Raw genomic sequence first — 16,905 nt, 5'->3', positions numbered from 1 at the left:
TCATAGTTCATCCTGCTATATATACTTTATTTATGTGTAATAATATAATTATATATGTAAAAGAAGAAATATAACAAAAACAGAGATATTAAAATTTTTTCCAGTAGACTACTGACCTTAATGGTTGTTTTATTAGATACCAGAGATTCTTGAGTAATAAATAGCTTAACATTCAGTCCATAGACACTGAAAATACATAAACGAGGCACTATAACCCTGAGTTACCAGTGAGCCACTGTCATGTGGCATTTTCTGGCAAACACCTATAGCCATAACAAAAAATGGGCAGCATAAAGCCAGACTGAGATGATTTGTTTGGTAGTAGGTATGTATGTATGTGTGTACAATGCATATTATTAATATTTATATAATAATATTGTTATATATAGTCTGCATTGGACTTTTAGTTGAGTTTTTGCATGTTTTCTGAAAAATCAATAGGTCTTCCATGTAATGATAAATGAATTCCAGATTGTTTTTTTCCTGAGACAGGGTTTCTCTGTGCAGCTTTGGTTGTCCTGGACTCTCTTTGCAGACCAGGCTGTCCTTGAACCCACAGAGATCTGCCTGCCTTTGCCTCCCCAAGTGCTGGGATTATAGGCATGTGCCACTATGCCCAGCTAAATGCCAGAATTCTATAGGGTAAATTTCATTAGTAATTCAAATTGGAAGTATTATCTTTCTTTCTATCTTTCTTTCTTTTTGAAAACAAAACAAAAACAGTCTTTACTGGAAAAAAAATGAATATACAGTATAGGCTCCCTACTCTGCCATCTTGGTATAGAAGATTAACTTCCAGAAGATGCCAGGATTCCACAGACAAAACAGAGTCCTCTTAGAAACCGGGCGCTGCTCTTCTCAAATGACGCCCCACACTTCCTCCAAAGCTACGGTAAGTGGAGCGCTGATACAGGCGGCAGAGAGCAGATAGCTGCTGATGGACACCATCTTTTCTGTGTACTCCACACAGACCTTGCCATGGGCAAAGGCCTCCACCATGAAAACACCTGGGTCACAACTGGGCACCAACTCTCGCACTTTGCTGACGTCTGCGACAGAAAGGAAGTGCCGATTTTCATACAGCCAACAGGGAAGTGGTCGGACCCTGGGTTCCTAATTATCTTCAAAAGACACCGAGGGCTGTCAGCTGCCTGAACACTGAGTTTATGTAAAAGCTGAACCATGAGGCCACAAAAGCGGTCGAAGGTCCTAGGAATGCGAGTCTGAGGGTTCCCCATCAATGAGCACGTTCTTCTGTGTGTGGATATAAACCTGTAGCAAGCCAGCTTGCTTCAGTGGGCTGTCCATCAGCATCAGGAAGCTCTGATGGACGATGTCTGGCCTGACTGACTTCCCCTGAGTCTTATCCATTCTTCAACAACGTGGACCTGCGCTTGTCACAGTTGAGCAGCTCATAAGTTTTCCCTACCTTGACTGTCTCCAGGCTGGCCCCTTCCGGCACCACAATGAGCCTATGGCCTCCGCTCTTGCTTCTTGCCCTGAGCCAGGGGTCTTTTAGACAGCGCAGTATCCCGGTCCTGTTCTTGTACTGGAAAACGCCACTCACGAGGTTGGAAACTACCACTGGGCGCAGCCATCTTCTAAGTAGCTGGAATTACTTTCTAAGGGCTGTCTTTCCAGACCATAATGAAAACAAGTAATAGTATTAATACTTAAAATCATCTTTACTATATTAAAAAGACACCAAACAGGTAAAGTACAATAAGATTATTCTGATATTTTGTTCACTGACAGATACAGTTCATGGCTTTATGACTTGATGTTTTCTCCCCTACCCTCCCCTTTTTTGAGGGAAAACTTTCTTATCAAAGAAAATCTGGCAGTAGTGTCAACAGGGCCCATCTTCCCCTTCCTCCACATTAAAATTTCATCACTACTTTACTATAGAAACTTAGCAGAGTGAGTGTCCATTAAGACTCTGTATATCTAACAAATAGATATGGTTCTATAGATAGATAAGGTGAAATAGTTAAGGTCTTCAAAAGCCTCAGAGACCTACAGAATACAGCATTTAAAGGTGTTTTTATTATTCTCAAGATTCTTTGACAACAAAACAAGTTAATTCTTGGCAACACCCAGCCTACCTCAAAGAAGATGATGGGCATCAAAGAACCTCCTTATGAAGTTGGCTTCAAATGTGGCAAGCAAGCCACTGGGAAAAAATCTTCTCATTTCTGCCACAGACAAAATTCTGCCTAAAAATGAGCAACCTTGGATGCAGGCAGAGTCAACAGCCAAACTCTGCCAAGACAGGGTATGTAAGTCCTCAATAGTTCCTGTCTCACAAATATGTCTGCTATAGAGATTGGGATAGAAAGCTGAAGATAATGCTCCAGCATTATAGAGAGTTTGGGGTGACTGCTCAAGCAGTAAATTGTCTCTGTAATTTTTTCATTTTCGAAGCTGCTGACCTGCACTTCTGGTCAACTCAGGTAATTAATTTTATTTTTTCTCAAGTCTCTGATGGGGTTGAAGACCAGATAGTTTAGTCTTACAATTAAGCTTAGTTGTTTAGGGGTTAAGATGTTTTTAGAACTAGATAGATGTTTTAAGTTAATAGAGATGAGATATGATAGATATTGATTTTCATTCAGAATTTTAGACCCAACGAGATAGGAAAGATGTTTACTTCAAGTTTGCCAAATAAAAACAGCCAAATCACTGTGAACGTAACATTTATATGATTCCTAATTGTTTTGTAGTTCTTCCTGATGTATGTAGTTTATTTTATTTATGTGTAATAATATAAACGTATCTGTTAAAAAAGAAACATAATAAAAAAGGGGGAAAAAAGACTAAGTATGTCTGGCTTATTTGGATCTTTAAACACCCAGTGCTGTTCTGGATAGAAAATGAGAGTCTCCCTGATCCACCTTGATGTTTGGTTAAACAGCTAGATGATGCATAATACTCTGAGTACTGAGCCAATGCTTCTACAGCTACGTTTTCAAGGCTACCCAATGGCTGTATCGGGGTTTTAAGCTTAATTCAGACATCCCAAAGTACAGACACAATCAAGTCAATGTATTTGCTTTTCTGTGTCCACACAGAGCAAATCAGCTCCCCTTTATATATTATATGGGAAGTTTTAAGTCCCCAAGTCTCCATGAACTAATATCAATGACACCAGCATGCTGGGCCACAGGCCCGAGACATATGCTAGCCAGCCCCACCCACTCTTCCTCTCTGCCTCCCTCTCTTCCTTCTCCACCCCTGTTCTTTTCTTCTTCCTCTCCCTCCTTGTTTGCTTTCTCTGTTTTCTTTTTGGAGAAGCATGGGTACTGTAAACATCCACCGCTCTCGTTTCTTTGAACAGAACTGTTTTGGAGACAGTACTGCAGAATCAATGCACTAAGCTTAAAACCCATCCTTTTGTACCAAGCAATGTCGTGACATTGGGAGATGAATTCGCTTGTCTGTTTCTCATCTATAAAGAATCCATTTTTAACAAGTGTATTTTAATCATCTTTGCGTACTAACTGAACGACGATTTGCCCTGGAAACACTGAATAAATGTTAGCCGTGATGATCAAGACTCTTCAGGCCATTTTCAGAATTAAGTTTTATTCTATGACATGCTAATTACAAATTAAAGGAAAGATGAGCTTTTTCCCCCCTTGAGAAACTGCGTGCTTCCCAATATCCCATTCCTGGTATCAGGGAGTGAATAGAAACTCACTACAACTCTATCAGCAATGTGTGGTGATAAATGCTAACCCATCTCCTGCTCTATGCGGTTCTCAAGTCAGGCTGGATTTACCATTTATACCGACAGGGCGAGCAGTTTATTAACACTAATAATATCTGTGCACTGCATATTCTGACAATCTGTATTGACTAGGGGCTTTGTATAAGTTCATGGTTCCTATTGTGTGGGTCTTCCTCAAATGTCTACTTTCCCCAGATACGGTACCAATCAATGGTGAAGGGATGCATCAACTGGGATTACTTGCAGAGACATAGATTGTGTGGGCATGGGGTAGAACTCAGAGGCAGCTTCATCACCAGAGAGCCCCCAACAAGAAAGACAGCTCAGGAAAACTACATCCCTGGAGTCACCCCTGCCCCCTCACACACACACACTTTGTAGGCAGCTCCACCAAAGAGTTCCTTCCATCAAGCAATTTTATCACTTAATCTTTGGGGGAAGAACGTGTGATTCCTGTACATTCTTAGCTCCCCCAGCCTTGTGTGTTCCTTAGCCTAAGTCACTGGGGGCTTCTCTCCTCCCTCAGGAGGGAAGGTATCAATTCATGTAACCATACAATAGTTTCCCCCACTTGCTTTCATTTAAGGGCACAACTACAGAGCTATCACCTTTGATTTGGAACTAAGGCAAGGTGGGGGCGGGGGTGTCTCCATCAGTCGGCCATTGTCTCCTGGAGTAGATAACTGATTGTCACTTAGCCTGCTTCCCTGAAAGGTGCAGGACAAAGCCCAAATCACAAAGCTGACAAGTGATAGCTTGAATGCCACCCCAGAACTGACTTGGTCCCAAGTTAAGCAAGGCTGCATTCAGAGACCCATAGTCAGCCCCTTCTTTCTCCTTTCCTTCCGCAAGCTTCTCTCAGTAGAAACCCCTCAGACACATTAGGCCTGTCATACTTTATTTAGAATTTCACTTCATTTCTTTCAACAAATATAAAATAAAGTTAAATCTTTCCTCCAGGAACTTGACATGAGAGACCTTTAGGAATTAGAGTTTCTTCAAAACTGCTGTCTCATCGATTTATATTTGGGAAGTTTGACTTTCCTGTAGCGCATATTTCTTAAAGGAGGCGAGAGGAAACTTTTGGTTCCTGTTTGGTAGAAAACTCCCAAGATGCCATAAATCAACTGTAAGGGTGACTTTTCTGGAGGAATTCTCCAAAGAAATGAAGCAGATGGCAACTTTAATTGGTCAAAGCAGCATCAGTATTTATTGCTATAATTTATTCTTCTATGAATCATCTTTGCAGAAATGTATAGAGAGTAAGATGCCAAAACAACCGGGTTTGAAGAACTCTAGAATATTCCATGCAGGAAGATTCACTCCTTCCTGTCTCCACTTGACTCAGCAAGCAGGACACAAAAGTTCCTCTGACTTTTCATGGCCATTAGAATTTATTGGTTGTGCAAGTAATGGCAGGATTATCGCTGTTATTTGAAAATCTAGTTAATTCCACGTTGGCTGTTGTTTGCAGGCTGGGTGAAATATAATATTGTAATATATGTTCCTTCAAGGTTTCATGGAAAATATGAAGGCAACCTCATTTGTCTTGTTCCTTTGTAAATAAGAGGAGCCGTGGGCCCCATCACCGTAGCTGTGGCTGCTCCCTGCAGGGTGTGGAGCCAGGTATCAGATCAATCAGCTTCTCACTGAGTCATGTATTCGTCAGCCAAGCGGACACAGAAATTACCACCGTCTATCCAGCTGCCAGCCTGGTGTTTGACGGATGCTCATGTGCTGTGTCTATATGTCCATGTTACTAAAAACACACTGAAGCATGCAAGGAGCAATCTTCAATGGGCTTAAGGCATCTCCTAATTTCCTTTCTCATTTTAGAAATGGAAATAGAGGTCTCACGATGATGCCCAGGCTGGACTCAAATTCCTGAGTTCAAGTGCTCTCAGTGACCTTGGCCTCTGAGATTCTGGCACTTCAGGCATGCATGAGCCACCACTGACCCGCCCTGGTGTCTAAAATCTATCTAAAAATGAAAAGATGTAATGAAACAGCAAATGGTGTGGATCCTTCTATATTTAAAGTGTTGTGCTACCATACTTTTAAACATCATAGTTTCAGAAGTACAAAATGTCACAGCAGAGTGACATTTTATACAGCATGTCCCTTTGACTTCTTGAAGCAGTGATAGCTAACTAAATAGTCTTACAAAAGTACAGAGGAAGAGCACAAATATGTGGATTTTAAAGAAGCTTGCATGTGACTCTGATACCATGAATTACTTACTAATTCATAGTGTCATTACTTGAATAATTAAACTCATCACTGCCTATTTATGTGTGGACTATAGTCATAGTATGCTTGAAATCATACCAGATGTGGCCATGCATGTCTGTAATGCAAGACGACTGTTACAAGTTCAAGCCCAGCCTTGTATATAGTGAGTTCCATGCCAGCCTAGGCTACAAGCTGAGACCCTGTCTCAAGGAGAAGTCTTCAGAGTCATCTGCCATCTCTGGCTCTTTAGTCTTCTGTCTCCTCTTCCACAGGCTTTCTTGAGCCCTGAGGGGAAGGGTGTGATGGAGACAGCACATTCAGTGGTGGATCCTTCAAAGTCTCTCACTCTTAGCCCAGTGTTCAGGGGTGGGTCCCTGTGTTACTTTCTATCCGCTGCAACAAGAAGCTTCTCAGACGAGAGCTGAGCAAGGCGCTGATCTACAAACAGTATTTCACCAGGAGTCATTTTGTTGGTATGCTCCTTTAGTGGGTTAATAGTAGAAGTTTCCCCCTAGGACAATGGCCTAGCTGGTCTCACCTTCTGGGCCACTGCTTGGAATGGGAAAACCAGTTTCCTTCAGTGAAATTTAACTAGGTAGATCAACCACATACCAGGTGTAGCTGGCCAACACAAAAGAGACTCTGTGGGGTGTGTGTGTGTGTGTGTGTGTGTGTGTGTGTGTGTGTGTGTGTATGTGTGTGTGCGCGCGCGCATTCGTGCACACATTTTTTGTTTTGTTTTAATATTTGTTGTCTTATTGATTTTCTTTCTTTTAGTTTGTTTTTCTTATTTTTGTTTTTGTTTTTCTTTTGTTAGTTTTTCATACTTTTTATTTGTTCTTTTAGAAAGAGAGAAAGAACATGAAATTGGATTGGTAGGAAGGGGGAAGAATCTAAAAGTGTTTTGGAGAGGGAAAAGAATATGATCAAAATATAATGTATGGAAATTATTTTAAAATAATAATAATTTTAAGGTTTATTTAAATAATGACATACTAATGACTGGCTAGTGTTTCCTCATTACTTGTTGACTTTAGTTTCTCCTTTACTCCTTTTAGAGATAAGACACCAGGTATAAATGTCACCTTTCTTAGAATTAAAGATTTTGGGGAAACATACATTTTTTCAAACATTCTTATCTTGTTTTCTCCTCAAGTTCCTGCCATGGTAAGCTGGAATAGCCATTATGAAAAATAGTGTGGAGGCTCCTCAGAGATAGGAAAAAAGTGATATCGTAGTTAGATTTTATTGCTATGATAAAAACACCATGCCGAAAAGCAACCTGGGGAGGAAATGGTTTATTTTAGCTTACACTTCCATATCACAGTTCATCAGTGAGGGATGTCAGGACAGGACCTCAAGCAAGGCAGGAACCTGGCGCAGAGGGCATAGAGGAATGCTGCTTATCTGCTTGCTCCTCATGGCTTGCTCAACCTACTTTCTTATAGCATCCTGGTCCACAGCTCCAGGATGGCACTGCCCAAAGTGAGCTGGGTGTCCCACCCCCATCAATCACCAATCAAGAAAATGTACACAGACTTGTCACAGTCCAATCTGGTGGGGACATTTTTCAATTGAGTTTTCCCTCTTTGAAAATGACTCTGGTTTCTATCAAACTGACACGAAACTAGACAGCACAGTTCAAACTACCGTAAGATCTAGCAATGCCAACATTGGGACACTCTCTCTAAAAGACACAAAATCAGTATCATTACCTCAGGGCTAGAGAGACAGCTTATCAGTGTACATCATGTACTTGTCATGCAAAAGATCAGAACTTGGTTCCTGACATTGACCTTCAGTGGCTCTCAACCACCTGTAACCCTAGCTCCAGGACATCTAACTCCCTCTTTCAGCACATACATGTAACACACACACACACACACACACACACACACACACACACCCCTTTGTGTAAGGTGATAGATTTGTTTATAAATTTGCCTGTGAGGACGGCCGAGGTTCCTACAGAAAAATATCACACTACACACCTCCCATGTACACCATTTTTAATTTATCAGTAAAGGTGAAGAAACATCTAAGACAAATATAAGCTCTATCTTTAGCAACTGGAAAAAATACACTGAATTGCAGGTGTAGACGAAGCAGGATCCAGGCGGGATCTTGAGAGCGAATACTGGACATGAAGTTGACATAGACCCACAGCGAAACTTTGCTGTCTGAACTTTCATATTCCGGATTGTGAACTTGACAAACCGTGAGCTGGCAAAGAGCACAGTCATAATTCATAGAGTATTTATTAGATACGTAGGATCCGAGAAAATGACAGATGAGGCACCAGGAAGGAGGACATCGTGTCCCTTTCAATTTTATTAAAATATTGTTTAAGCGGGTGTAATTAGATTCCCTAGGCATTTGCTGAACATGCATCATAGAAAGGCCGCCAGGGTCTCAACCTGGAGTGGGCAGGAATATTCTCATTTTGACTGGTGGACAGCAGCACCTGGGGCCCACCTGGCACAGAGCATTGTTTTGAAGCTGCAATTGAGAATTAGCACTGCTGTATCTGAGACTCAAATTAATATAATGTCCTCCTTCCCACAAAATGTTTACGAAGGTAGGAGGGTACCTTACTGAAATGCAAGGCAGAAGAAGAACAGATAAAAGAGCACACTTGTGGCTCAAAAGGGGCTTAGTCTGTCCTCAGTGTGATTAATTCTAAAGCTTTACAGGGAAATGTTATTTTTAACTGGAGAAGATTAGCATGCTTGGCGAGTGGAGAATAATGAAGGAAAAGGTAGAGTGGGGAGGATATTGTGAACGAAATAGAATAATGTGTCTTGAATTCAGCCTGCACAAGGCACAAAAGAATGAAAAGTTAATTTGCAATCAGAATTTGGAAGTTAGTAAAATGACTTGCTAACTTCAGAAATTAGATTTTTTTTCCTCAGGCCAGGTGTGGCAATGCAATCCCAGCCCATAGGAGGTAGAGGCAGGAGGATGGGGAGGCCAAGGTTAGTGTTAGTTGCACTGTTAAAGGCCAGTCTAGTACTCAGTATACCCTATTTCAAAACTAACAAAACAAGTCTCCACCAAGTCCCAAGCTCAAATTTGATCTTATAGGGTATTTTGTTTTTGTTTTTTAATTCTGGCAATGACAGTGACCTAAGATGTTGATGGTGAGGTTGAAAAGCCTTTTTGTTGTGTTTTCAGAGAAGTAAATTAGTCATTACAAAACATACTTTGGAGACCTGAGAGTTTAGGGGGAAGATGACAAGGGAAGTTGTTAAAATAATGTAGCCCAGGGAAAGGTGGCAGATTAAAGAGTAAGAAAGGTAGAATCAACAAAACCAAGAGCTGGTTCTTTGAGAAAATTAACAAGATAGACAAACCATTAGCCAATCTAACTAAAAGACAGAGAAACACTATCCAAATTAACAAAATCAGAAATGAAAAGGGAGACATAACAACAGACACCGAAGAAATACAAAGAATCATAAGAACCTACTTTAAAGGTATTTATGCCACAAAATTCGAAAATTTAAGGGAAATGGACAAATTTTTCGACCGATTCCATTTGCTGAAATTGAACCAAGTCCAGATAAACAAAATAAATAGCCCTATTTCGCTTATAGAAATAGAAGCAACCATTGATAGTCTCCCATCCAAAAATAGCCCAGGGCCAGATGGTTTCAGTGCAGAATTCTACCAGACCTTCAAATAGGAGCTAATACCGATACTATTCAAGCTATTCCAAAAGATAGAAATGGACGGAATATTACCAAATTCCTTCTATGAGGCCACAGTCACATTGATACCTAAACCTCACAAAGACCCAACAAAAAAAGAGAATTTCAGACCAATTTCTCTTATGAACATTGATGCAAAAATACTCAACAAAATACTCGCAAAGTGAATATAACAGCATATCAAAGACATCATTCACCATGACAAGGTAGGCTTCATTCCAGGCATGCAGGGATGGTTTAACATACAAAAATCCATCAATGTAATCCACCATAAACAAACTGAAAGAGAAAAACCACATGATCATCTCTTTAGATACAGAAAAAGCATTTGACAAAATCCAACACCCATTTATGTTCAAAGTTCTGGAGAGATCGGAATACAAGGCACTTATCTAAACATAATAAAGGCCATATACAGCAAACCAACAGCCAACATTAAATTAAATGGAGAGATACTCAAGGAAATTCCTCTAAAATCAGGAACCAGACAAGGCTGCCCCCTGTCCCTTTATCTCTTCAATATAGTTCTTGAAGTTCTAGCCAGAGCAATAAGACAGCAAAAAGAGATGAAGGGGATCCAAATGGGAAAGGAAGAAGTCAAATTATCCTTATTTGCAGATGATATGATAGTGTATATAAGTGACCCGCAAAATTCCACCAGAGAACTCCTACAGCTGATAAACACCTTCAGCAAATTGGCAGGATACAAAATAAACTCAAAAAAGTCAGTAGCTTTCCTGTATACAAATGACAAACAGGCAGAGGAAGAAATTAGGAAAACTACTCCCTTCACGATAGCCACAAACAATATAAAATATCTAGGAGTAACTCTAACCAAGCAAGTGAAGGACTAATTCGAAAAAAAACTTCAAACCTCTGAAGAAAGAGATTGAAAATGACATGAGAAGATGGAGGAATTTACCTTGTTCGTGGATCAGGAGAATCAACATAGTAAAAATGGCCATCTTACCAAAAGCAATTTACAGATTCAAAACAATCCCTATCAAAATACCTACAAAATACTTTGAAGATATTGAAAGATCAATTCTCAAATTCATATGGAGAAATAAAAAACCCAGAATAGCAAAAACAATCCTATACAACAAAAGATCCTCCGGAGGAATCTCCATACCTGATCTCAAGCTGTACTACAGAGCAACAGTAATTAAAACAGCATGGTACTGACAAAGCAATAGACTGGTGGATCAATGGAATCGAATTGAAGACCCAGAGATGAATCCACACACATTTGCTCACTTGATTTTTGACAAAGAAGCCAAATCTATTCAATGGAAAAAGGATAGCATCTTCAACAAATGGTTCTGGTCTAACTGGATGTCTACATGTAGAAAAATACAATTAGACCCTTATTTGTCACCATGCACAAAACTCAAGTCCAAGTGGATTAAAGACCTCAACTTAAAACAAGAGACATTAATTCAGTTAGAGGAAAAAGTGGGGAAGAGCCTGGGACACATAGGCACAGGAAACAACTTCCTGAACAGTACACCAACAGCCCAGGCTTTAATGTCAACAATTAATAAATGGGACCTCATGAGGCTGAGAAGCTTCTGTAAGGCAGGAGACACTGTCGAGAGAACAAAACGGCAGCCTACAGAATGGGAAAAGATCTTCACCAACCCTTCATCTGACAAAGGTTTAATATCCAAAATATATAAAGAACTCAAAAAATTAAACACCACAAAACCAAACAACCCAATTGCGAAATGGGGCTTGGAACTTAACAGAGAATTCTCAACAGAGGAATATCAAATGGCTGAGAAACAATTAAAGAAATGCTTGTCCTCGTTAGTCATCAGAGAAATGCAAATCGAAAGGACACTGAGATTCCATCTTACACCCATCAGAATGGCTAAGATCAAAAACTCAAATGACACCACATGTTGGTGAGGATGTGGAAAGAGAGGAACACGCCTTCATTGCTGGTGGGAATGCAAACTAGTACAACCACTTTGGAAATCTATCTGGTGCTTTCTCAGAAAAATGGGAATAGGGCTTTCTCAAGACCCAGCCATCCCACTCCTTGGAATATACCTAGAAAATATCCTACCACATAACAGGGACATATGCTCAACCATGTTCAAAGCTGCTCTATACATAATAGCCAGAACATGGAAACAGCCTAAGTGTCCCTCAGTAGAAGAATGGAGTAAGAAACTGTGGTATATTTACATGATGGAATACTACTCAGCTATTAAAAATGAAGAATTCCCGAAATTTGTGGACAAATGGATTGATCTAGAAATTATCATAATGAGTGAGTTCACCCAGAAGCAAAAAGAGACAAATGGTATATACTCACTTATATCAAAACACTAGTCCAAGTGATACGTACCATGAAAATCTTTACTTACCAAGAAAGTGGGTCAGAGGAGAGGATATCCGATTGAGACGTTAGGCAAGAGTAGCATGGAAGAAAGAGGAAATAGTAAGACCCACAGGGTCCTGGAAGCCTACAAGAAGAACTTTATGACAGGCAGATCTGGATCCTGGGGTCCTCCTCAAACTAAGGCACCAGCCAAGGAGAATGTAGGCAGTAAGCTTCGAGCCCCTACCAAGACCTAGCCGACGAACATGATATTCTCCACCGTTGAGTGGAGAGTGAGATCTGACTCTCACATGAACTCTGGTGCCCCTTTTCTGACCATGTCCCCCAGATGGGGAGACCTAGTGGCACTCAGAGGAAGGATAGCTAGTTACCAAGAAGAGACTTGACATTCTGAGAGCATATATAGGGGGAGGAGGTCTCCCTCAGTCACAGACATAGGGGAGGGGTGAAGGGGAGAAATGGGAGGGAGGGAAGAATGGGAGGAAACAGGGGAAAAGCTAACAATTGAGATGTAATATGAATAAATTAATAAAAAAAAGAAAGAAAGGTAAGATGGATGGCTGAAGAATCAGACTGTGATGTGGGTCTGGTTCACTCAGCAACTGGCCCCTGGCCTCTTCCTACTTCAGGGCCTCACATCGTAGCCATGAAAATGAAATCTGTATCTTTCAACTTCACATGAGAGTTAGAAGCAGAAAGTAAATCACTAACGTCTATTGATGGCAAAGTATCTTCCATTAAGGAACCTTCCAGAAGATAGTAATTATAACTTTGGACCAGTGGAACATTTGACAGCCTTGGAAATGGCCAAAAGGGCTTTTGAGCAAGTTTATTTATTTATTTATTTATTTATTTATTTATTTATGTATTTATTTATTTGTGTGTGTGTGTGTGTGTGTGTGTATGTGTGTGTGTGTGTGTGTGTGTTACAACATGTGTGTTGAGTTCAGAGGAAAAGTTGCAGCAGTCAGTTCTCTCCACCCAGCACACAGATCTTAGGGCTCAAACTTCGGTCATCACGCTTGGCAGCGAGCAGCTTTTCCCATGGAGCCCTCTCACTGACTCTTGAGTAAATGATTTTGAAATCAGAAGAGAACACTCTAAGTAGGATTTCTTTCTTGATCATGCTTTGCCAGTGATCAAGACTTTGAGCAGAAGCCATAGTCTTACAGATTATTATGGTCTAATAGTGTTCTCAGAGTGGTTAGAGGAGGAGACTGTTGCTGTTACTTTAAAAGTACAGCCAATTAAATGTTTATTATTAGGCTTATAATTATTATGGTGGTATTATTTAACCTACTTTCACAGTCAATAAGGACACAGACACCTGATGGATTTTAGAGTATCCTATTTTTACCTGGGGCAAGGCAGATATTAACTCCTAAGCTATCTTTATTTCCCAAGCCCCCATATGATGGCACCTGCTCTAATCAGTTCTATCTGGGCTATCTCCCATCCACAATCCCATAAATGCTTGCTAATGGTCTCCATCTTCCTCACTTTGTTATCCACCCATGCCAGCCATGTGCTCCCCTTCTCCTCAGATATCTGTCCTGCTTCCTCCTCCTGTACCTGTCTGCTTCTCCTTCCCATGACCCTTCTCTCCCAAGGCTGGTGAACTTGAGCCACACCTAAAGTTGACTAGGCCTTTTAATCAACCAATCAGGAATAATTTTGTAGGCAAGGTTAAACAGCAACATTTGGAGTATGTGATAGTTTGCTCATAAACAGTAAGAATCTTGGGGGGGGGGGTGGCAAGCAACTAACACATACAAAACACCAGGTCCTACTCCAACAGGAGATGGGAAAGAAGAACCAGAAAGAAAAATCAAGAATCTTGTGTCAACTGAAACCATGGTTTATATTTGATCTTGACGTGTAGAGAGAAGTCTAATGCTGAAATGGCATCAGCGATAACTAACGAGGCGTTAGCTGTTGCTCATCCCGAGACTCCATGTGACACAGTAGCAATTAGAATCAATAAATATGTCAAAAGGATGTGAGCAATGTCAAATCCAGGTAGAGTTTGAAATTTGCCAAATACCACTCACTAATATCAGAATGAACATTAACAATGATTATTGCCTTCATTTTCATAACAAAGGGGATATTTAAAGAGAGGATATCAGACTTCATAACTTCCTTATTATCTGTAATAAGGATAAAAAAATACTAGTCATGTGAAATAAGAGAACAATGTAGCCCCAACTCAAGTGAGGAAAAAAAGCAAAAAAAAAAAAAAAGAAAAAAAAAAGAAAAACAAAAAACACACAGAGACACATCCTAAGATGAGTCAAACCTTTAACTGACAAACAAGAACATTAAGAACATTGTGTCAGTTTAGAGGAAAAAAAATGAACATAATGGGGGTCTGGATGATTTTAAATGAAGAATTTTAAAGAATCAAGTGGAACCACAAAGCAGTTCTAGAATCAAAACGTAAAATTTGAAGATAGAAAAAATAATGAATGAATTTAGCAAGTAGGAAAAAAAGCAGCAGAAAGGGATGATAAATTTGGAAATGTGAAATAGAAACTGACCCCTCCAAAAGGGAGGAGAATCAGAATTAAAGTCATGGAAATAGGGTGGAAACATTTGAGAGGAGCAAGGGGATCAGCAGGAAGGGTGGAAACAAGAATGGGTGGTGGTGGGTAATTATGAACACAGCACCTTGCATTCCTTCATGAACATGTCATAATGGAATCTGCTTACTTTTATTTTAAATATAATTTTGACCCATTTTCTTCTTCTATTTTAAATGTATGGTTTGAGAATTTCACACATGTATACAATGTAGTTTGGTCATGTACACTACCCCCTACTCTCCAATTTTAACTACCCATGGACACACCCACCTCATGACCCCCTTCCAACTTTGAGTCATTTTTCTTAACTCTCAGCATCTAACTGGTGTTACTCATATGTGCATAGGTATGGGGCTGCTCATTAGGATATGGTTGATCTAAAGGGAGCCATACTTTTAGAGAAAACTCATTGTTTCTCTTATCTCAGCCATCTCACAGTCTCTTCTTCTCTCTATGCTGGAATGGTGACCCACATGACTCTGTGTAGGAATCCAGAGTTGCTGATAGTTCACAAGTGCAATGGTCCTGTCATGCTTGAAAGACAGTGTTTGGCCTGGTCAGACCCAACCTCTGGCACTTGCTGCCTTTCTATTTTCTCTTATGGAACATGTTTATACCACCCAAAATAGGAAGTTAGTCATTCCTCAGAGACTCATGAGAGACATGAAACAATACAACAAATACATAATGTGAACCCAGAAGTGGAGGGGGATTGGGCCAAAATTGCTTATGTATTTGATAGCTGTTTTTGTCCAAAATTTTATGAAAACTATCAAATGCTCAGTCTTTTATGCTTAGCAAATGCTAAAGATATTTGCTATAAGGGCTTGTCTAAGCACATGTCAGTCAAGTTGCATAAAACAGATGAAATAAAGAAAGAAGGAAAAGAAGGGATACAGGAGAGGACCAGAAATACAACTCATGAGTGATTCTTCATGAGAAAGAAGCTAAAAGAAATGTGACCTTTTACTATTTGTTTAAGAAAATAGTGGTCAGTCTCTAGTTTATAAGGACTTCTTTGAGAGTCAAAGTGGAATAAAGATATTTCCAGATATATGAAAACAACCGAGTGATGATCATATGCTACACAATAAAAGAAATCAGAGTTCAGGGTAAGGAGATGGGCAAGTAGAAGCTTATACCTCTACGTGTTTATGTGTGTATGTTGGGGGGGGGGTATGTTCACATGTGAGTGCAATACCTATGGAAGCCAGAAGAGGGTGCTATTTTAAATATAATTTTGACCCATTTTCTTCTTCTATTTTAAATGTATGGTTTGAGAATTTCACACATGTATACAATGTAGTTTGGTCACATACACCACCCCCTACTCTCCAATTTTAACTACCCATGGACACACCCACCTCATGACCCCCTTCCAACTTTGAGTCATTTTTCTTAACTCTCAGCATCTAACTGGTGTTACTCATATGTGCATAGGGGCTGGAGTAACAGGCTGTTGTGAGTTATTATGTGGGGGCTAGCTCCTAACGCTTGTCTCTTGCAAGAGCAGTCAGTGCTCTTAACCCCTGAGCTATCTCTCTAATCTTCTATTTTTGTGATTCAAAAAATAAAGACTAAAGTTTAAATAAAATGAGGTCACTTCGTGTGGGACAGATTGTACATGTGCAACGGTATATGTAACAACAGCATATATGATAGAAGAGACATGGAACTTCACTTCTATGTATCTTTGCATTTTTCAGGAAGAACAGACCACAAGGAGTTAAGGAAAAAACACTGTATCTTCTCAAGTAGCCTCTGCTGGCCAGAGTTTCAGAGAAGAAGGAAACACAGTGCAGAAAAAGGAATCTCAATCTCAGTCTCTCCCAAGAGGCAATGTAATTGTTTTCATGCTGATGGCATGCTAATGAGCTAACCCCTTCCCTCCCGTGGATGTGTGGGCTTTAATGACCTAATGGAAATCAGTCTGAAAATGAGTTACACACAAGAGAGTGACCATAGCCATCAGCATCAGGGATAAGAGCAGAGGCATTGTTATAGAGAATCCAAAGATAATAAGAGAATATTAAGAGGAAATGGTAAATGCAGTCAAATGAAAATGACAAATTATACCAGGGAAACAACACTACAAATGATGACTGATTTCTCTTCAAAAAGCCAGAAAACAATGGGACAATAAAAGTCAAATCCAAGTTCAAAAGGACATAGTCATGAAAGACAGAGCTGACATGATGGTGGCAATTAAACTGAAACTGTAAGCAACAACAAGAACAGCACACATACACACACATTCTCTCTCCCCACCCAACACACACACACACCCTCACACACACA

The 16,905-nt window shown here is 40.0% G+C and overlaps 1 pseudogene; it reads right to left on the bottom strand.

The window, feature by feature from the left end:
* Window positions 1–858: 858 nt before the first annotated feature.
* On the bottom strand, window positions 859–1,598 carry LOC127209548 (ribosomal RNA small subunit methyltransferase NEP1-like; annotated as a pseudogene).
* Window positions 1,599–16,905: the final 15,307 nt, after the last annotated feature.

The sequence above is a fragment of the Acomys russatus genome, chromosome 26 (assembly GCF_903995435.1).
Source record: "Acomys russatus chromosome 26, mAcoRus1.1, whole genome shotgun sequence".
NCBI classification, from domain to species: Eukaryota; Metazoa; Chordata; class Mammalia; order Rodentia; family Muridae; genus Acomys; species Acomys russatus.
Note: the sequence above shows the minus strand (reverse complement) of the source record. Positions and strands in the feature narration are given on the sequence as shown.